This window comes from Protopterus annectens, chromosome 9.part0, assembly GCF_019279795.1.
Source record: "Protopterus annectens isolate FY-2018-M chromosome 9.part0, PAN1.0, whole genome shotgun sequence".
In the NCBI taxonomy this organism is placed as follows: domain Eukaryota; kingdom Metazoa; phylum Chordata; order Ceratodontiformes; family Protopteridae; genus Protopterus; species Protopterus annectens.
The window spans coordinates 555,419,329-555,436,625 of record NC_056743.1 but is presented as its reverse complement, the minus strand read 5'-3'; positions in this window follow the sequence as shown (position 1 = coordinate 555,436,625).

The following is a 17,297-nucleotide window of genomic DNA, read 5'->3' as shown; positions in this document are numbered from 1 at the left end:
CAAGGGTACCCCACCTCTCCTCATCCTACCATTCCCACAAAATGCCTCTCTGCATTCCATGATCATAAGTATAGTAAACAAAGTCAGTAAATTCCATGCCTGGATATCTCAACAGTTTCCTGATATCTTAACTCTCTGTGAAACTTGGCTGAAACCCCACATTCCTGACAAACACTTCCTACCCCCAGTTACATCTTTAGACTTCATAGAATCCACACAAAAATGTGGAGGAGTTGCTATCATGCTCTCCAACCACCTCACTGTTGCCCTCCTACCTAACCCAACCCCCTCTGTTTCACCAATTTAACTACTAATTGCTAACTGCAAAATCAATGCTCACAATGTCTTCACCATAGTTGCAATTTACATACCCCCCAGTGACAATATCCCTGTGTTAGAAAACATGGTCTCCTGGCTCACTCAATACTTAAATGATACTATCATTTTGGATGATGTCAACATTAATTGACTATCCTCCGCAGATGCTTCTCTCTCAGCTTCAAATTAATTTTATTTTGTATTTTCTGTTTCTGCCCAAACAATGTCTCTCCCTCTGCTCCCCTCCAAAGTCCCTATGAAGCACCAAAGAATTCCTACTCCAAATCTACAAGCCAAAAACAAAAATAGGACAAAACCTTTACAGCTACTCCCCAGCCCAATCCTGAAAACCAACTTCCCTTGGATGTTAGAAATATGAATCACTCACTTAAATTCAAAACTGCTACGAAATCTTTTTCAACCAGATGTAGATCTCTAACTACCCTCCTTGAATGATCACCCAAAACTCATCACCTCCCTCTCACCCAACTCATCTTTTTTCAATTTCAACAATGCTCTACAACTAGTATGTTGCATCTTTATTTGCAGCATTTATGCTGCACATCTTACTGAAGTACTCAAGATTTGTTCTCTGAAAGGACTGTACGGCTTAATTTTATTGATGCAAAAATGTATACTCTCTAGATTTGTTAATCATGTACTTTATATTATGTATATTCACTTTAATTTTTGATTTCTCTGAGACTGTTTCTCTACTTGATTTTTGTAAATGAGGATCTTTTCTCCCCAGGCCTATGCTGAGAAAGGGTTTCTGCTCAGTCAGACTAACCCAGTCAACAAATGTTAAATAAATATGTATTTCTAAGTTAAATAAAATCAGTACTTTTTGGCATTTCTGTCCATTTAACTATCTGAATGATGACAGCAGGTCATACAGTTCTTCTCAGTGCAAAATAAAACATTACAGCAGCAACAGTCTACTATAAACTGACTGTTGATAGGAAAGGAACAATTTTGAGTTTCTGTATTAGCTAAAAGCAAGCGGAGATTGCACTATTGAGAGAGTTTTAAATGACAATTAGCAGTGTTAGTAGAACAGGCAACATTGCTCAGAAAGCCTTTTATCTGACTCATCTAATTCCCCCCCTCCCATCCCTTTCTCTATACTCGGTCCTTTACAGATTCCACAACTGCGATCCGTTTCTAGCCTTTTGAGCCATAAAATATCCAATCCTATTTGACCTCCTCTTCCTTAGCAGAAATAATGGTACTTCAAATACTCGGTTAAAGGAATTAAACCATCATCATCAGATAAAGTAGACACATTGGTGTGATATATTCATATCCCAATGTATCCCTCACTTCTAGAACAAAGTTCTACTACATGGCAAGCAGAGTAGCACCCTTGCCACCTTCAAGAAATCTAGATAACTGGATAGGTGGCTTCAAATTCTCCCTCGCTCTAGCTTGTATTGCCCTCCTTGAGGCTAGAGGTAACTTTTAAATAGGACTTTTGGGCTAGGATTAAAATTGTTTGCAGACTGACTGCCTACCATGTACCTCTGAACCTGTTGAATAAAAAACAAGGAAACTCACTGAAAACACAAACGGAACACCACTGCAGCCAGAACGATGTAAAATAAAAGAAACGCAATTTATTTAAAGACCAAAACAGCGTTTTCGCTTCCAGAAAGCCAGAAGCTTCATCAGCAGTTGAAAGGATTAAAACCTAATGCATTTAAAACAAAGTAACTGGCGCTTGTTGACATCACCACAAGCGCCACAAGGTTGCTTAAAGGGGCAACGATGAAACTTAAAAGGGCAACAATAACAAGGAGAGCGGGTAAATACAAATACATAGTATGCCCTGTAAAACTTATATAAAAAAATTAAAACATTCTATAATGAAGTGTGAAGCTAAAAAGCTGTATATAGTGAATATCAATAGACAAGAGCAACTAAATGTACTACTGCATCGGGTCACCTAACAGGAGCAAGCAATATAAAAAAAGCTACATATCAAAGGAAAATCAATATGTTGAGGTTGCTATTACTTTAAACTATAGATGGAATAGAACACTGAATGGGCTTAACCCTAGCAAAGCATTATATGCAACATTATTCACTGTCCTTGGAATTGACCAATGGGATAGGTTGGTACGCCACCAAGAGTGCTGTACCTGTGATTAAAACCCATTAGCTTTGTGTGTTACAAACTTATTCTTAAATGAATTAGTTATAATATATTGAAAAGCTGGAAAAAAGGTAATCAGAGAAAAGGCAAGAAAATAACCAAAATCACCAACTTTGGAGGGCAAAACATACCATTGCACTCTTCGTACACAAGTCCGCAACTCACAGCAGACATCAGCTTATCCAGTCCATAGGAAGCAAATAGATCAGGATTACATTGATATTCGACTGTAGCACAAATTTGGTGGTTCTTGAATCCTTCAAGAAGTTGCAACACCGCACAGCTAATATAACAGGTCTCCTTCCCATTACAAAGGGCCCAAGCACAAGCTGTCTACTCAGCTATGTAACATTTTAGTGCCAAGGGTGTAAACACTTATCCATCCCCTCATTTAACAGCATTCATTCTACACCCCCTAAAAGATGTCATGTTGTTTAATCCTGCCCTTCTTGCATTTTTACCTAACATTCATAAATACATAAAAATAAAAAATAAAATTACACTTCTTGTACTACATATCTCAAGATATGCCTAAATAAGGCAATAGTACTTGAGCTTACTTGTACTTTTAAGTTTATAGGTGTATACTAGGCCAATGGCCCTGGAGCCTATATAAGCCTAGCCCAAGAAGATTCCCTGGCATCATGCCGCCCACAGTTAGTTCCCAGTGCTCCTGCCAAGCAAGACCACTGAAGTGATCCCGTGGTGAACTTCCTATTGCCCAACCACTTGTCAAGATTTCTGTTAAAAAAGGCCAGTGAAGTGCTCTGCTTGACATGAATGGGATGCTTGTTCCAGAGTATGGGAAGGCTATGGTTAAGAACCTGTCCCTCCAGCATGTTCTGTTTATTGTGGTAATGAGGTTTAGGTCCCTGGACCGTGTGGCACGGAGGGATTGGGATTTCTTTAGGTGCATCATATCTAGCATCTCTGGGTCAGACATGGCTTTGTAGGTCAAGAAGACATTGCCTCTAAGTAGGTGATATAAGAGAGAGTATAGCTGGGTTTTTTTTTTTAAGTCTGCCCATATAGGGCATGTGTCTAAGGCCTAAGATACTCTTAGTGATGTAAAGTTCATTACATACTCATATATTTAACTTATATGCAAAGGATTGTTTGAAATCTTCTGTGACAGCCTGTTGTATCTCTCTACCCATGTAAAATTCCTAGCAGCTGTTATAAGCAGCCACATACATACCACATTGACAACTGCATCACAGTGTGCACAAGAAACAAACTTTTGTATGCTCGAAAGATATGCAAGGGTCAGGGCTAATCACATGGCACTGTCTACAGGAAATGCATAATCATCCGAACAACATTTTCATCCTTTTCCTGTACAAACTTCAAACATTTCTACCTCACTTAAAAGTAAATGTAGGATCACTGCCCACTACCTTGTAGATTTCAAGGTGACCACTCAAAAATGCCAATTATTTTTAGAAATATTCTTGCTGCTACAGCCATCTCTGCTGTATGATAAAAAATAAAGTGTCTCATGCTGGCATCAACCAATGTGTCCCTATTAAAATGAGTCTATGATGTTACTGTTAAAGTTATTCAGCGTTGCGTTATAGTTTGTAGACATTTGTAAATCAATTTTGCTAAAACATCCAAACAAAGATGTAAACAGTCCCTGACAAAAAACTCCACAGCTATAAAATGGATAACTCGAATATTATTAGGATTGTCATTTAAGACTGTGATAGTCTTTTATGACTGTCCCTGAATTAACAAATTCAAGATGACAACTGCAAATTAAGTAAATTCATGTTTGAAAAATGAGCTTCTGCACACTATGTAGAAAAGGCTGTGGCTCACTAAGATTCAGAAAAGAGCTCACTTTTCACAGTAGTTGCTTATTGCAGGTTAACTCAAACACTACAACAGTTAGAAAATGGGGTTCAGAAACATATGTATATGTCAGTAATGAGAAATACCTCATTATCATAGGATACTACTAGGCTATTGGCCGGGAAGCCCTTATATGCCTAGCCAAGAATTTCATCCATGTTCCCTCAAAGTCATTACCTGTTTCCCCTGTCCAGCAGGGACACAGGTGGGATTCCCAGGGGTATATTTTCTGTTTCCCATCCAGTCATCCAGGTTCCTGAAAGAGGGCTTGAGAGGTACTCTGACATGGGGAGGGAGACTATTCCACAGAAGGGGTAGTCTTTGGGGCACAAATCTATCCTGCCAACAGGTTCTACTAATGTCACCAACCAGGTTAAGGCCTTGCGTGTGGGTTGCATGAGTAGAGTTTGTCATATGGATATGCAGCAAATCCATCAAGTCTGGGTCTGAAATGGCCTTGTATGCCAGATGCAGTTCAGATGTGAGCAGTCTGTATGAGACTGAGAAGAGGGATGGGGATTTTAGCCTATCTGTAGAGGATAGGTGCTTGAGACCCTGGATTTTCCTCGTCAGGAACCTCTATGGTCTCTCCAACTGCTGCATGTATTTGGCAAGGAAAATGCTGAAGGGGGCATTGCACTCGATAATGGGTCTGATAAGGGAGAAGTACAGGGATGTTAGGACTTCCTTTTCCTGGATGAAAGACCCTTATTTATGAGGTGGGCCATATAGAAAGCCTTCCATACAACGAAGGCAGAGTGTTGGTCAAAAGTCAGGTTGCTATCAACCTGGGTGCCCAAGTCCCTCACAACTGATTGCATGTTTAGTATGTTATTAATGTGAAAATTAATGGGGATGACATTTTACCCAAAGGGGATAATGAAGCATTTTTTGGCATTCAGTTTGAGGCCATTTTTCTGGCACCAGGCATTAATTTGGGTAAGGCCTTCTTGGAGGATTCACATCACTAGGAGAATTTACAAACTTGGTCAGCCGACCACTGGTTTTGGGTTGCACCTCAGAAAAGTATATTCCAAACAGTACAGGACCCAAGACTGATCCTTGGGGTCACTGCTCATTATGGGTCTACTGCTAAAGGTGGCTTCCCCTACTCTGAGTGGGTTCTATCAGTGAGCTAGTTAGCTACCGATCTGGTAACATATGGGTTGATGCCTAACTGGGAGAGTTTATCTATTATGCCCAAGTGGGAATAGTGTCAAAGCCTTTAGCTAGCACAAGGTAGGCAGTGTGCACCATCTTCCTCTCATCCATGGCTTTTGTGACTGTTTCAAAGAAGTCAAAGTTTAACAGCATAATCTCCTTTTGACAAAACCAAACTGTGTGGGGTTGAGCGTTTGGAGGTTGCCCATGTCCTTGTTTATAAGGTCCATGATAATGCATTCCATGACCTTGCAGATCAGGCTAGTTAGGTTCTACAGTAGGGTTGTCTAAGAATCAGAGATGCTTAACATAAGTGGAAAAGCAGCTGCACTGAGGCAGTAAGCTTTTCCGAATCCAAGTCTGTGTGCCATAACATCAAATGAAGCTCTGTTGAAATGAAGAAAACATTAGCAGAAAACACAAGTAATATGCAACATTGCTAAAAACCTTTTACACTGATATAGCACATTAGCAAACATGAGCATTCCACAGCTGATCTTCTTAGTTTATAACTGTGTGTGTGATGAAAGCAAATAAATTGCTTGAAAAAATTGGTTCTGATACTGCACAAACAGTAAAGGGACACTTGTACAAAGGGTAATGTTTTGACATGTCTAAGCAAGTATCATTTGTTTTTTCTTTATAAATATCATTAACATTCATTGCAGCAAACAAGTGTCTTCCTCAATGTACACAGATTTGAACTCTAGAAATTGCTAGAAAAAGTTATAACCATAATCTGAAATAATCACACAAACTGTTTCTTATTGCAGAATCCTTACTCTCTAGTTATATTGCATCTTAGCAGAGCACTATGCATGCTCTTCAATATGTGGTTGATTTCTCAGTACATAATTCAGTCTACCAGTATTCATACGTTTAATTTATCTTTAACTTACACACTTCCTTGAACTTGAGTAAATTCACAGGAAATTTTGAAATTTAGTTAGTGGCTGCAGTCTAGCGTATTTTTCTAGATATTTTTTTTGAAAGATACTGAATTAAATGAAGAACTTGCCACGATGTCTGAATGGCACAATTATTATTCAGTTCTACAATTACAGTTAGCACATATGGCCTAATGTTTTAATTACACTTCAAAGTGGTGTCACACTCAAGGTTTATGGGTGTTGAAAATGCCCACGTATGGGAATGCTTTTCCAGATTTGTTGGCAAAGTGGCAGAAGTTAACTTTAAAGACCAGCTTCAGTTACATGAGATTACCAATTGATTGCTTTATGGTATAAGAGAAGGAGCTAGTGGCGAAAGCGATGGAGTTGCAACAGGCAATGACGACGGCCTTATGTATGGACAATTATAAAATATTTTTGTGCGATTTAAATCTGAACATTTCTCTTTATGAACATAAATTACTCCAACAGAAAAAGAAGTTGGAGTGTGATTGCCATGATTTCCGTAAGGGTAATGTTTTCACCTAGCCAAAAGAACCGATTAGAACAGTAGTTCACGACCCACCCCTTCTACTGAAAAATAAGTAATCACAGAGGTTGGGAATGCAAATGAGATGACACAATCCATTGAAGACAGAGGAGTTCCTGCCATCACACAGATGGGAAGTGATTTTAGACAGGAGCCAACAATTAATTTACCAGCTGGGCCTATGGTATCTTCTGGATCGTCAACCTTGGGAATGACATCAGGCAGAAGAACCTGTTTTGAATTTGTCCAATAAACCGGTGATATTTTGCTCCCTTTCATTGCTGTTCAAAGGACCACAGGTGGAGCAGAGGAATTTGAATTGAGGGAGGAAGAAATTCAAGTTGTCAGAAGATCTGGCATGACAGATGAAACATCAGCAAAAGACTTGGCAGACAGTGAGTGAGATTTAATTATGAACATTCCTTGTTATATACTTACTGAGACAGAGATCCTTATTGAACAGAGGTTTCTCGTTCATTCCAGCAAGAAATACTGATGTTGTAGACTTCATTATAGACCTTAAATTGTTAAAAATGTCGTACTGAAATTAATACCCAATGAGAATGTGGATATGAAGTTTTGCATGTTTAATTGACCCATTGCTTTTATACACCTTAGTCATCCTTTACTGGAGGCATTCAAGAAAGCTTGAGAAAGGGATTTTTTTTAGAGTTGTCTAATACTCTTTGTGGTGAAAAGAAACATGATTTTTATAATTTAAGTAGATCTGAATATGAGGCTTTGAATAATTTGCAAAAGAATTCACAGATTGTTATTAGACAAGCTGACAAAGGAGGCACTTATCATTATTTTAGACAAAGTGAGCTATAATGAAAAGTTGTTAGTTTTGCTTAATGATGTTTCCATCTACTGACCTTTAACTTGTGAACAGCTTAATAAATTAATACAGAATGTTCACAGTGGTCTGTATGATTTGTTGATGAGCAATGTTATTAATTGTGATTTGTACAAATATGTCTTAGTGGAGACCCCATGTATTCCCACTATTAGGGGCCTCCCTAAAGTGCACAGAGATAGCATGGACCCTCCACTTAGACTGATAGCTTCCAGCAAGGGGTGGTTGACTGAACCCTTCTCCATCTATGATGAGAAACACCTCAGGGAACTGATGAAGACTGTAACCATTCTGAGGGGGACGCAACATTTTTTTAGAAAGTTTGTCATCATATACACATTCAGATGGGTACAAATCTATAGTTTTATTACTCGATGTTAAAACTTTATTTACAGCTATTCCCAATGAAACTGGTTTAGATTTTATTAGGTTGTTTCTCACCAGTAAGGGAGTCACAAATATTTTGATATACTCTTTTGTTGGATTTAATATTTAGTAATGCCATCTTATTTGATAGATACTTTCTACATGTAAAAGGGTTACTGATTGCTACCCCTTGTACAAATGCGTATGCAAATTTGGTAATGGCACACTGGGAAGCTGAACACGTACAACACTAAGTACATCCCCATACTATAAAAGATTTGTGGATGTGTTTTTAGTATGGGATGAACCAATGAATGTTTTTGAGGTTTTCTTAGCACACTAATACCACGACAGACTTTCTAGAATTTGCTGTACAATGGTCTTATGATGCGATCGAATTTTTGGATGTGAATATTTGGAAAGGTGGTGAGGTAGTGGAGACAGTGATGTTTAGAAAAATCTCCAGGAAAAATTATTTACTACGCCATGATGGTATACATCCCACCCACATATACAACATTATATAAGGTCAGAAGCTTAGGGTCTCCAGATTAACCACTTCAGATGACAAATACAAAAGGCCATTAAAGATTTGGAGAAGGCTTTTTCTTTGAGAGAATATAAAAAGAAACTACTAAGTTAAGACACGCCAAAGTAATTGATAGATCCAAGAGAGGTAAACCGCTTTTTTATGGAGGCCGACAGTAATATGGCATTCACTGACAGGTTGAGGAATCATCATTCCCAAGAAGTTCGAGTTACTATTCCCTATTCTAATACGAAGATGCATGAAGTCATAGTCAAAAACTAGGGGATTTTAACAGCTGATAAGATTAGTGCCATTACAAGTCTTAAGCCTAGATATGCTTACAAACACCCCAAGTCCCTAAAGAGACTATTATGCTATGAGAAGTTCAGAATAAAATACAGTCTAGTTGGAGAAGGACTTTCCCTTGTCGAAAATGTAACCATTGCGTTTATATGATGAACAATGATACTTTCATATATCCAGTAACACAGAGTCTAATTCTGATCATTATGCTGATTGTAAATCACATGACCTTGTTTATTTAGCTATTGCTTGTCAATGTTCTCACTTCTACGTAGGAAAAACAAATAGAACTTTACATGAGAAGGTGAGGGAACACCTCTATGCAATTAAGGAAGATGAGACAAATGCTTTAGCACGACACGTACTGAACCATGACCTCTCACATAAGTTTAAGTTTCTTGTATTAGAGTTAGCTAGTAGAAGCCTTTGGCTAGGTAATTTTAAAAATTATACAGAACAATTAGAGGTTAAGTGGATCATCAGATTGCAAGCTGATTAAGTATTTGGGCTCAATGATTGTCTCATTAAAACCTTTTCTGCTGGATAGACAATTGAAGCAGATGTTTTTTTTCTTTTCAAGTATGTATCTATACCTAAACAAGGAAACTGCTTGTTGTTAATATGTCTGAAGAAGTGTTTACATTTTGTTTTTTATCTTTTGGGTCATTAAAGAGTTTGTGTTCCAGTCGTGGTGCCACCTCTGGAGTTTGTTTTTCATATACTTTGGTTGGTCTTAGAGAGATGTTTTGTCCTCAAACTACCTTTGTTAGTTACATTTCTTTATAAAGATCATTAACATTCATTGTAGCAAACAAAAGTCTTCCTCAATATATACAGATTTGAGCTCTAGAAAATGCTAGAAAAATGTAATTAGTTATAACCATAATCTGAAATAATCACACAAACTGTTTCTTATTGCAGAATCCTCTCTGTAGTTATATTACATATTAGCAGAGCACTACGCATGCTCTTCAGTATGTGGTGGATTTCTCAGTAAATAACATTTCTGTCTACCAGTATTCATACTTTTAAACTTACCTTGACCTTAGACACTTCCTTGAACTTTAGTAAATTTCTGAACCGCAAAGAAGAACACTGCTGTGATCCGTAATCAGGAACTGCAAGTTAGCAACAACTCAAAAAATGACGACAGTTTACCTAGGTTTCGTCTTTAATTGCCAGACTTTTTCAGAACAAACAAGTCACATACCCTGACAAACTTTAAATACTCTTCCACTAATTACATTCAATTACCATACCCATTATCCAATAAAATATGCAAATAAACTTATGCAAATAAACTTACATTCATTCTTAATTTTTTTTTTTTTTTTTGAGTTGGTGTTAACTTGCAATTCCTGATTACGGGTCACAGCAGTATTCTTCTTTGTGGTTCAGAAGTTTTTGTGTGTTTTTTAAACTTTAGTAAATTCACAGGAAATTTTTGAAATTTATTTAGTGGCTGCAGTCTAGCATATTTTTCTAAAAATTTTTTTTTGAAAGAAAGAATTAAATGAAGACCTTACCACGATGTCTGAACAGCGCATACATATTATTCAGTTCTACAATTACGGTTAGCACATACAGCATGTTTTTAATTATACTGTCAAAGTGTCACACCTAGCAGTAGGAAATAAATTAGAAAAAGCAGCAATTAACCCCACTCAATTAATTCAAAGAAAAGGGTAGAATCCTGAAATTATTACTTTTCCCTGACCAATATACTCCCATTGTATTGAAACAGTGAATAACTTAGGCAATGTAAAGCAACTAATTCAAGGAAAATTATATATGCAGTCAGATCACTTAAGCAAAGTTATTGAGTTAAAACGGATAGATATCAAGGACCAGGTTAAAAACTGACAACACTTCTACACAGCTCTGCTTTAATAACAATTGTTACTAAAGTGTATGCTGAAGGGGTTAGTCTTAGCAATACCGAAAGTGTGCACAGTGCTAGATCTAATTTGCAATTGGTGCAAGAGCCAAAGAACAGTATCTTACCCAATAAATATGTAGTTCATATAATACTAGTACAGATATAAACATCCATAAATGAATTAAGGACCTGTGTCTCAAAACACTGTGAAATTTTATTTTTTAAAATGTAACGCACTGTAGGAAACTCCTTCCACTTGCTTGGTACTGTGCTGGTAAGTTTTATACGCTTACCATTTTAAAGTCTAAAGCTATATTACTAAAAACATTTTTTATTGTTCCCCAACATGGGGGTGCATGAGTAGATATAGTGTTTTGTGATTTTTAATTAAAGACCAAGAAAGAATTGCAGTACTTTCTAGCATACCTCTCAACCGTTTACATTTTCACAGAATGTCCATATTTTTGGTCTGCTCCTGATAAAATGTGTGGTTTTCTGGCAAATCACTGGGATGATCTGAGGATTAAAGCCCCTAAATAATGACGTAGGTTTGAGTTTCAGGCTTCATATCCTTCAGAAAATGTATGCTAAAACAAACCCTGCTAGCTACTCTAGCAACTTTCTAAGTTTATAAGAGCAATATTTAAAAAGTGTCCCTATTTTTGGGCTTTGCCCCCCCCCCCCAAATTTGTCAGGCTTTGTCCAGATTTCTTGCACTAAGAGCTATGCTTTCCAGACTATCAGTATAAGGAAGGCATAAAAATGGGTAGATTCATGTGCTTTCTTGATCCTGCTACTTTTAAAAGGGAAAAAAACTGGTGTATCAACAGTATTTCTAAATATAATTTGTCATATCAAGTTAAAGTTGTGAAAAAGAATGGCTTCCTAACATATTACATAGAATACTTGTTACATAATTAATGAACTATTCCAAATAACAGGTTTCTAACTTCATTGGATTGCAGCCATGGCTACTGCTACTATTTCATTGCCCTGTGTTTTTATGCTCATATGTTCATAAGGTGTTTACTAGGCTAAAGACTACATGGGCCTTTTTAAGCCTAGCCATGCATTCCAAATGTCTGACAAGTTCTGATATCCTTGATAAGTGAAAGCATGGGCCAGGAAGATGAACCACTTACAGGTTACCTGTGTTCATTACAGACATAGGTACCAAACCCGGGCTAAATTTCTGGTTTCCCATCCAATTGCCCAAGTTGCACTTGAATTGGGATAGGGAGGAACTCTGCTTCAAATGGATGGGCAGCCTGTTCCATGGATACATACCTCCATCAGGTTCTATTTATATCACAGGCAAGGTTTAAGTCTAAAGAATGGGCAATTCTGGTGCTGTTTGTTTTGTGGATATGCAGGAGGTCCATCAGAGGGGGGGTCTAACAATGCCCTGTATGCCAGGCATAGATATCCCTTCAAAAGCTTGTTGGAGACAGAATACATGGATAGGTCCTTGAGGCAGTTTGCATAAGACATTTTACTTATGCCTTGTATTCTTTTAATGAGGAACCTCTGTGGATGTTCCATTTGCTAGATATGCCTTGCTATGTATATACCAAAGAGGCATTGCACTCAATGATAGGTCTGATGAATACTTAATACAGTGGAACAATGGCTTGCTTGGACTTAGATGCCATACCTTTGTTTAAAAGTTGTGCAACATAGAATGATTTGCTTACCACTGCAGACACGTGATGATCAAAGGCTAGATTACTATCTGTGTGTGTCCCTAAGTCCCTGACTACTGGGTTAACTCTAAGAGGTGTGTTTTCAATATGATAGTTAGCAGGGATGGATGACTTCTCAAAGGACACTATTATGCATTTTCTGGCATTTAGTTTTAGTCCATGGCTCTGACACCAGCTTGTCTGTGTCAGCCCCTCCTGGAGAACAACTGTGTCAATGTGAGATTCAATAACTGTACCTGTGATACCTTGGAGCACAGCTGTATCCCTCCAGCTCATTAATCACTATACCTAGTCTCACTCATCATCATCCTCATCCAAAACCTTGCTGTTGTGACAGTATGCAATGAGTTTCACTGAAGATTTCAAATAGTTGTTTATTTCAGCTGGGTTGGCCCATACGATTTTATAACTGCTCTATCTCAAGTTCTGAAATGCTCCTCTGCTGGGACCATTATGAACATTCAGCTTAAGAGTTATGAAAACATAAACAATAGGTACTTCTAAGATTTGGATGTAACTGCACAGTGACACAGCGAATAATGTTGTTGCCTCATATCAAGAGGTTCCCTGGTTTGATTTTCAGCCAGGGTGTCTGATGTGAGGAGTCTGCATGTGCTCCCTGAGTTTGCATGGGTTTCCTCCCACATTCCAATGACATGCAATAGGCAAGATTGGACACACTAAACTGGCTTCAGATGTGAGTGGGTGCGTAAATGTGTGGTGTGGAAGAACTACCATGGCAGGGTAGTCAGCCAGCACTGTAAACCTTGGCTCTGGATGACTGTCACTGTTGAAGTGACGCATCATCCCCATGTGCAAAAATGGGGAAAGGGGTGGTAGATGGCTGGGCAGTAGTGTGTTTGCACTGTTGCTATTTACTTGCATTATAAATGGAAGGGCATATCGAATGATAATTTTATTCTTTCCTGACAGAATTAAAAATCAAAACAGATTTGCCAAACATTCTAATTTTAGTAGTTCTGTTTCAGCTATCCTATAACAACATTTGAATGAAATGCATATCTCAACCTTTCATCAAAGTTGTGGTGTATCAAAACAAACCAAACTGTCTCCAATTACCTTTAGTACTCAATTATTAAATAAGTCACCATATCTTTTACTGCCTTCTGTTTTACCACAGGATATGGTTTCCATCTGAAATCATTAAGCAATAACCCATGCCTGGGTGTGGGTAATGCTGGATTTACCCACGGTTGGCATGGATTAGTCATGAGGGCGAAGCCCGAGTGGCCAAAGACAACTGTGGGTAAATCCAGCATTACCCACACCCCGAAGTGGGTTATTGCTATTATACAATGACATTATTTAAGAAAAAAAATACTTATTGTTCTTAAATAATGGCATTGTATAATGCCTCCTTGCTGCCCTTCCGCAGCTGTCCGGAATTCTGGAGTAGTTCTGATGCACTGCGCATGCTTATGCAGTACATCAGAGCTGTGTGTAGAGGAAGCAATGGAGAAAGGAAGATCTCTGTTGCTTTTTTTTTTAAGCTGTCTTGCTATGTTAAATGCATTTAACATAGCGAGATAACAGCAACGGAGCTCTTCAGTTCTCCATTGCTGTTCAACACATACAAAAAAAAAAGACATACTAACGGAAAAAGTCCAGACGACCAGACCTTTTTCCATTAGTATAAGTCTGATTTACAATGGGCATGCTAACCAATCAGCGTGCACGTTTTAGAATATTAATGGGGGATTGTTTTATTATAGTTAATAAATACAGACATTTGTGACTGTTATGACTTCTGACAGTTTAGAATGTTGTCAGCAGTGAAATTCTCATTGTTGCTAACCCAGCTTGGTTTTCTAGCAGCCAATGAGATTTAATTTACTTTAATATACATATATATTGGTACAAGTGCTCAACTCTGTACTAAATGTTGTAAACATTCTTAAGGAAATTCCTTTCCGCTTATAATTTTAAAAAGTTTACTAAATTATGAACATCGAGGATGGCAAAAATTGTATATGTAGCTATGTCTGTATCTCTGCATCTTTATATATATATATATATATATATATATATATATATATATATATATATATATGCATATTTTGCTTCATTTACAACATGGAATTGTTCAGTAATTTTTAAATGTAAGGATTTATAGTGCAGAAAAATAATGCAATTTAAATTACATATTTTGGACAGCATTATATACAGGTTATCCAGAATAAAAATAAAAGGATAGTAGTTAATATTTGTTGCATCAAAGCTGCAGTGGTGTAGTGGTAGCATTGTCACATCACAGCAAGAGGTTCTCCCATTCAATTATCGGCTGGAGCGCCTTCTGTGTGGAGTCTGCATGTCCTCCCCGTGGTCGAGTGGCGTTCGAAAGACATGCATGAATGGGCGTGCCTTCGTTGAAGGTTGGGTTTCGAGCTGGCATCTCAGCACTGTAAAAATCTACTGCCAATCATTAGCGGACCGGAGTTCCGCTGTGGTGACCCTAACCGGGAAAATCCAAAAGAAGAAGAAAAGTTAATATTTGTTGTAAATAAAACAGCGTATCTACAGGATTTAACTTAAACTGAAAATGAGATATGCAGTGACTTATATAAAGGTACATTATCACAAACAGCTAAGGAATGAGCACATCACTGAATAATGTCAAAGTTCTGCTGCAGCAAACAGTGCTAGGAATGCCACAAAACAGTCTAATTACAAGCATGTCCTTTTCCTGTTATGATACTAAAGTGCATGCACATGTAAAAACAAACTTGCAATAAATTCAGAACATGCAAAAAATCCAAGGTTTGTATAAACTGGTGTAAAAACACTAATCCAAATATGTCAGCTAAAATTGCAAAGTAGTAAAAAACAATTAAAAAGGTAAGTGCATGTGTTTTGTACTTTGACAGAATTTCATCAGATGCCATACCTAATTACAAAATGCATTAAATAATCCAAAAAAAATCACACATTCTGTACTAACCTATCAAAAATTCCCTTTCCATTACATCTTTGTATTTTCCAATAAAAAATACAATATTCACACAGTGCTAGCCAATCCTAAATGGCTAAACTTCATCCTATACCAATAAGATTATTCCAAGCTACCTCCTAGTCTAAATGTTTGTACAGAACTCAAAAATTCTTTGTAAAATGACAAGCATTCACAAAGCTACAGAACATATACTTCATCCAAAAAAGTTACCTGGTTAACCATAAAACAATTTGTGACAACTTGACAAATATGTTCTTAAAGAGACGTTATCCATTAGACTTTATAAGTGGGCTAAGATATGAGGTGGTTCAAAAAAGGTTAATAGGAGATTTTGCACCTATTTTAAATTATGGAAAGATCTGGGCCATAGCAAACATTAACAATGTGGAGAAAGATAAGGACATTTTCAAATGTGCTTGTGTAACCACTTTCAATATGGAAAGTGAAAAAGATAAGGCATATTATGACCAAGAATTGGGCTATTTTAAAGGATGACATAAGTACTGGGGACAAGTTGGATGAAGCCCCAAGTCTGCGTATAAAAAAAGCTCGAACTAAAATAAATCTAATAGAAAAAATAGGTAAAAAAGGCTTTATTTTAATGGTCCATGACATGCATTGTCGTTTCTACAATTATTGTAAAAATATTTTAATTTATGAACAACTTGTGGGGGTAAAAAATTGTGTTGAGTTATAGATTTGATTGCCAAATGACACAGAGTAGTGTATGCAGCTTTATGCCGGCTCTGTTGCTATTATCTAGGAAAGACCAAGTGTTCATTAAAAGAATGCATGTATGAACATTTCTAAGATATTAAAAAAAGAAATCTACTAATGCCCTGGTAAAACATATTGCAACCAATGATAATCATTGGTTGAAATTTGTTTTAGAAAAGATTATGAGTGAGGGGGTGGGACCATGGGCAGCCCATTTAGAAGAGAGTCAACTCTATATTGGCAGCTTTTCCTTAATGTGACTAATCATCCACGATTGAATGAACAAGATTTTATAGCTAGTATTCTAAAATTAAAAGCACTACAAAGATAAATGTATTTATTTATAGTTAACCAAATAACTCTTTTGGGATAAGTGTATGTTTTGTACCTTTGTGAATGTTTAAGTAGTTTGAAGAATTTTTTAGTTCTGTATGAACATTTAGACTAGGAAGTAGCTTGGAATAATTGTATTGTTGTAGGATGAAGTTTAGCCATTTTGGATTGGCTAGCACTGTATGAATACTGCATGCTTTTGTATTGGACAATAAAAGAAAAGTGTGGTGGGAAAGGGAATTTTGGATTGGTTAGGACAGATAATTCCATGTAATTTTTGGATTATTTAATGCATTTTGTAATTAGGTATGGTGTCTGTACAAAACAAAAGGGCTTAACTTCTTAATTTTTTTTACTACTTTGTAATTTTAGCTGACATATTTGGATTAAAGTGTTTTTACACCAGTTTGCAGGACCTTGGATTGTTCACATGGACTAAATTGTATGCACTAGAATGAAGGGAGCACTTCTTATTTAGGAGCCTGTAGAAGACAAACCATTACCAGCAAGAGAGAATACTATGAGGCAGAACTCTGCTTGGATAGGTTATTCAAAATTTAAGAAAATACAGTAGGAGTGATTCAGAAATGCATTATTCGGACTCCCACCTGGCTTGCATATAAACATTGCACTTGGTCTTTAAATGCTTGCTGCATGAATCACAGCCAGAATGACATCCATGAGTACATGCTCAGTGCATTGCAATGAACCT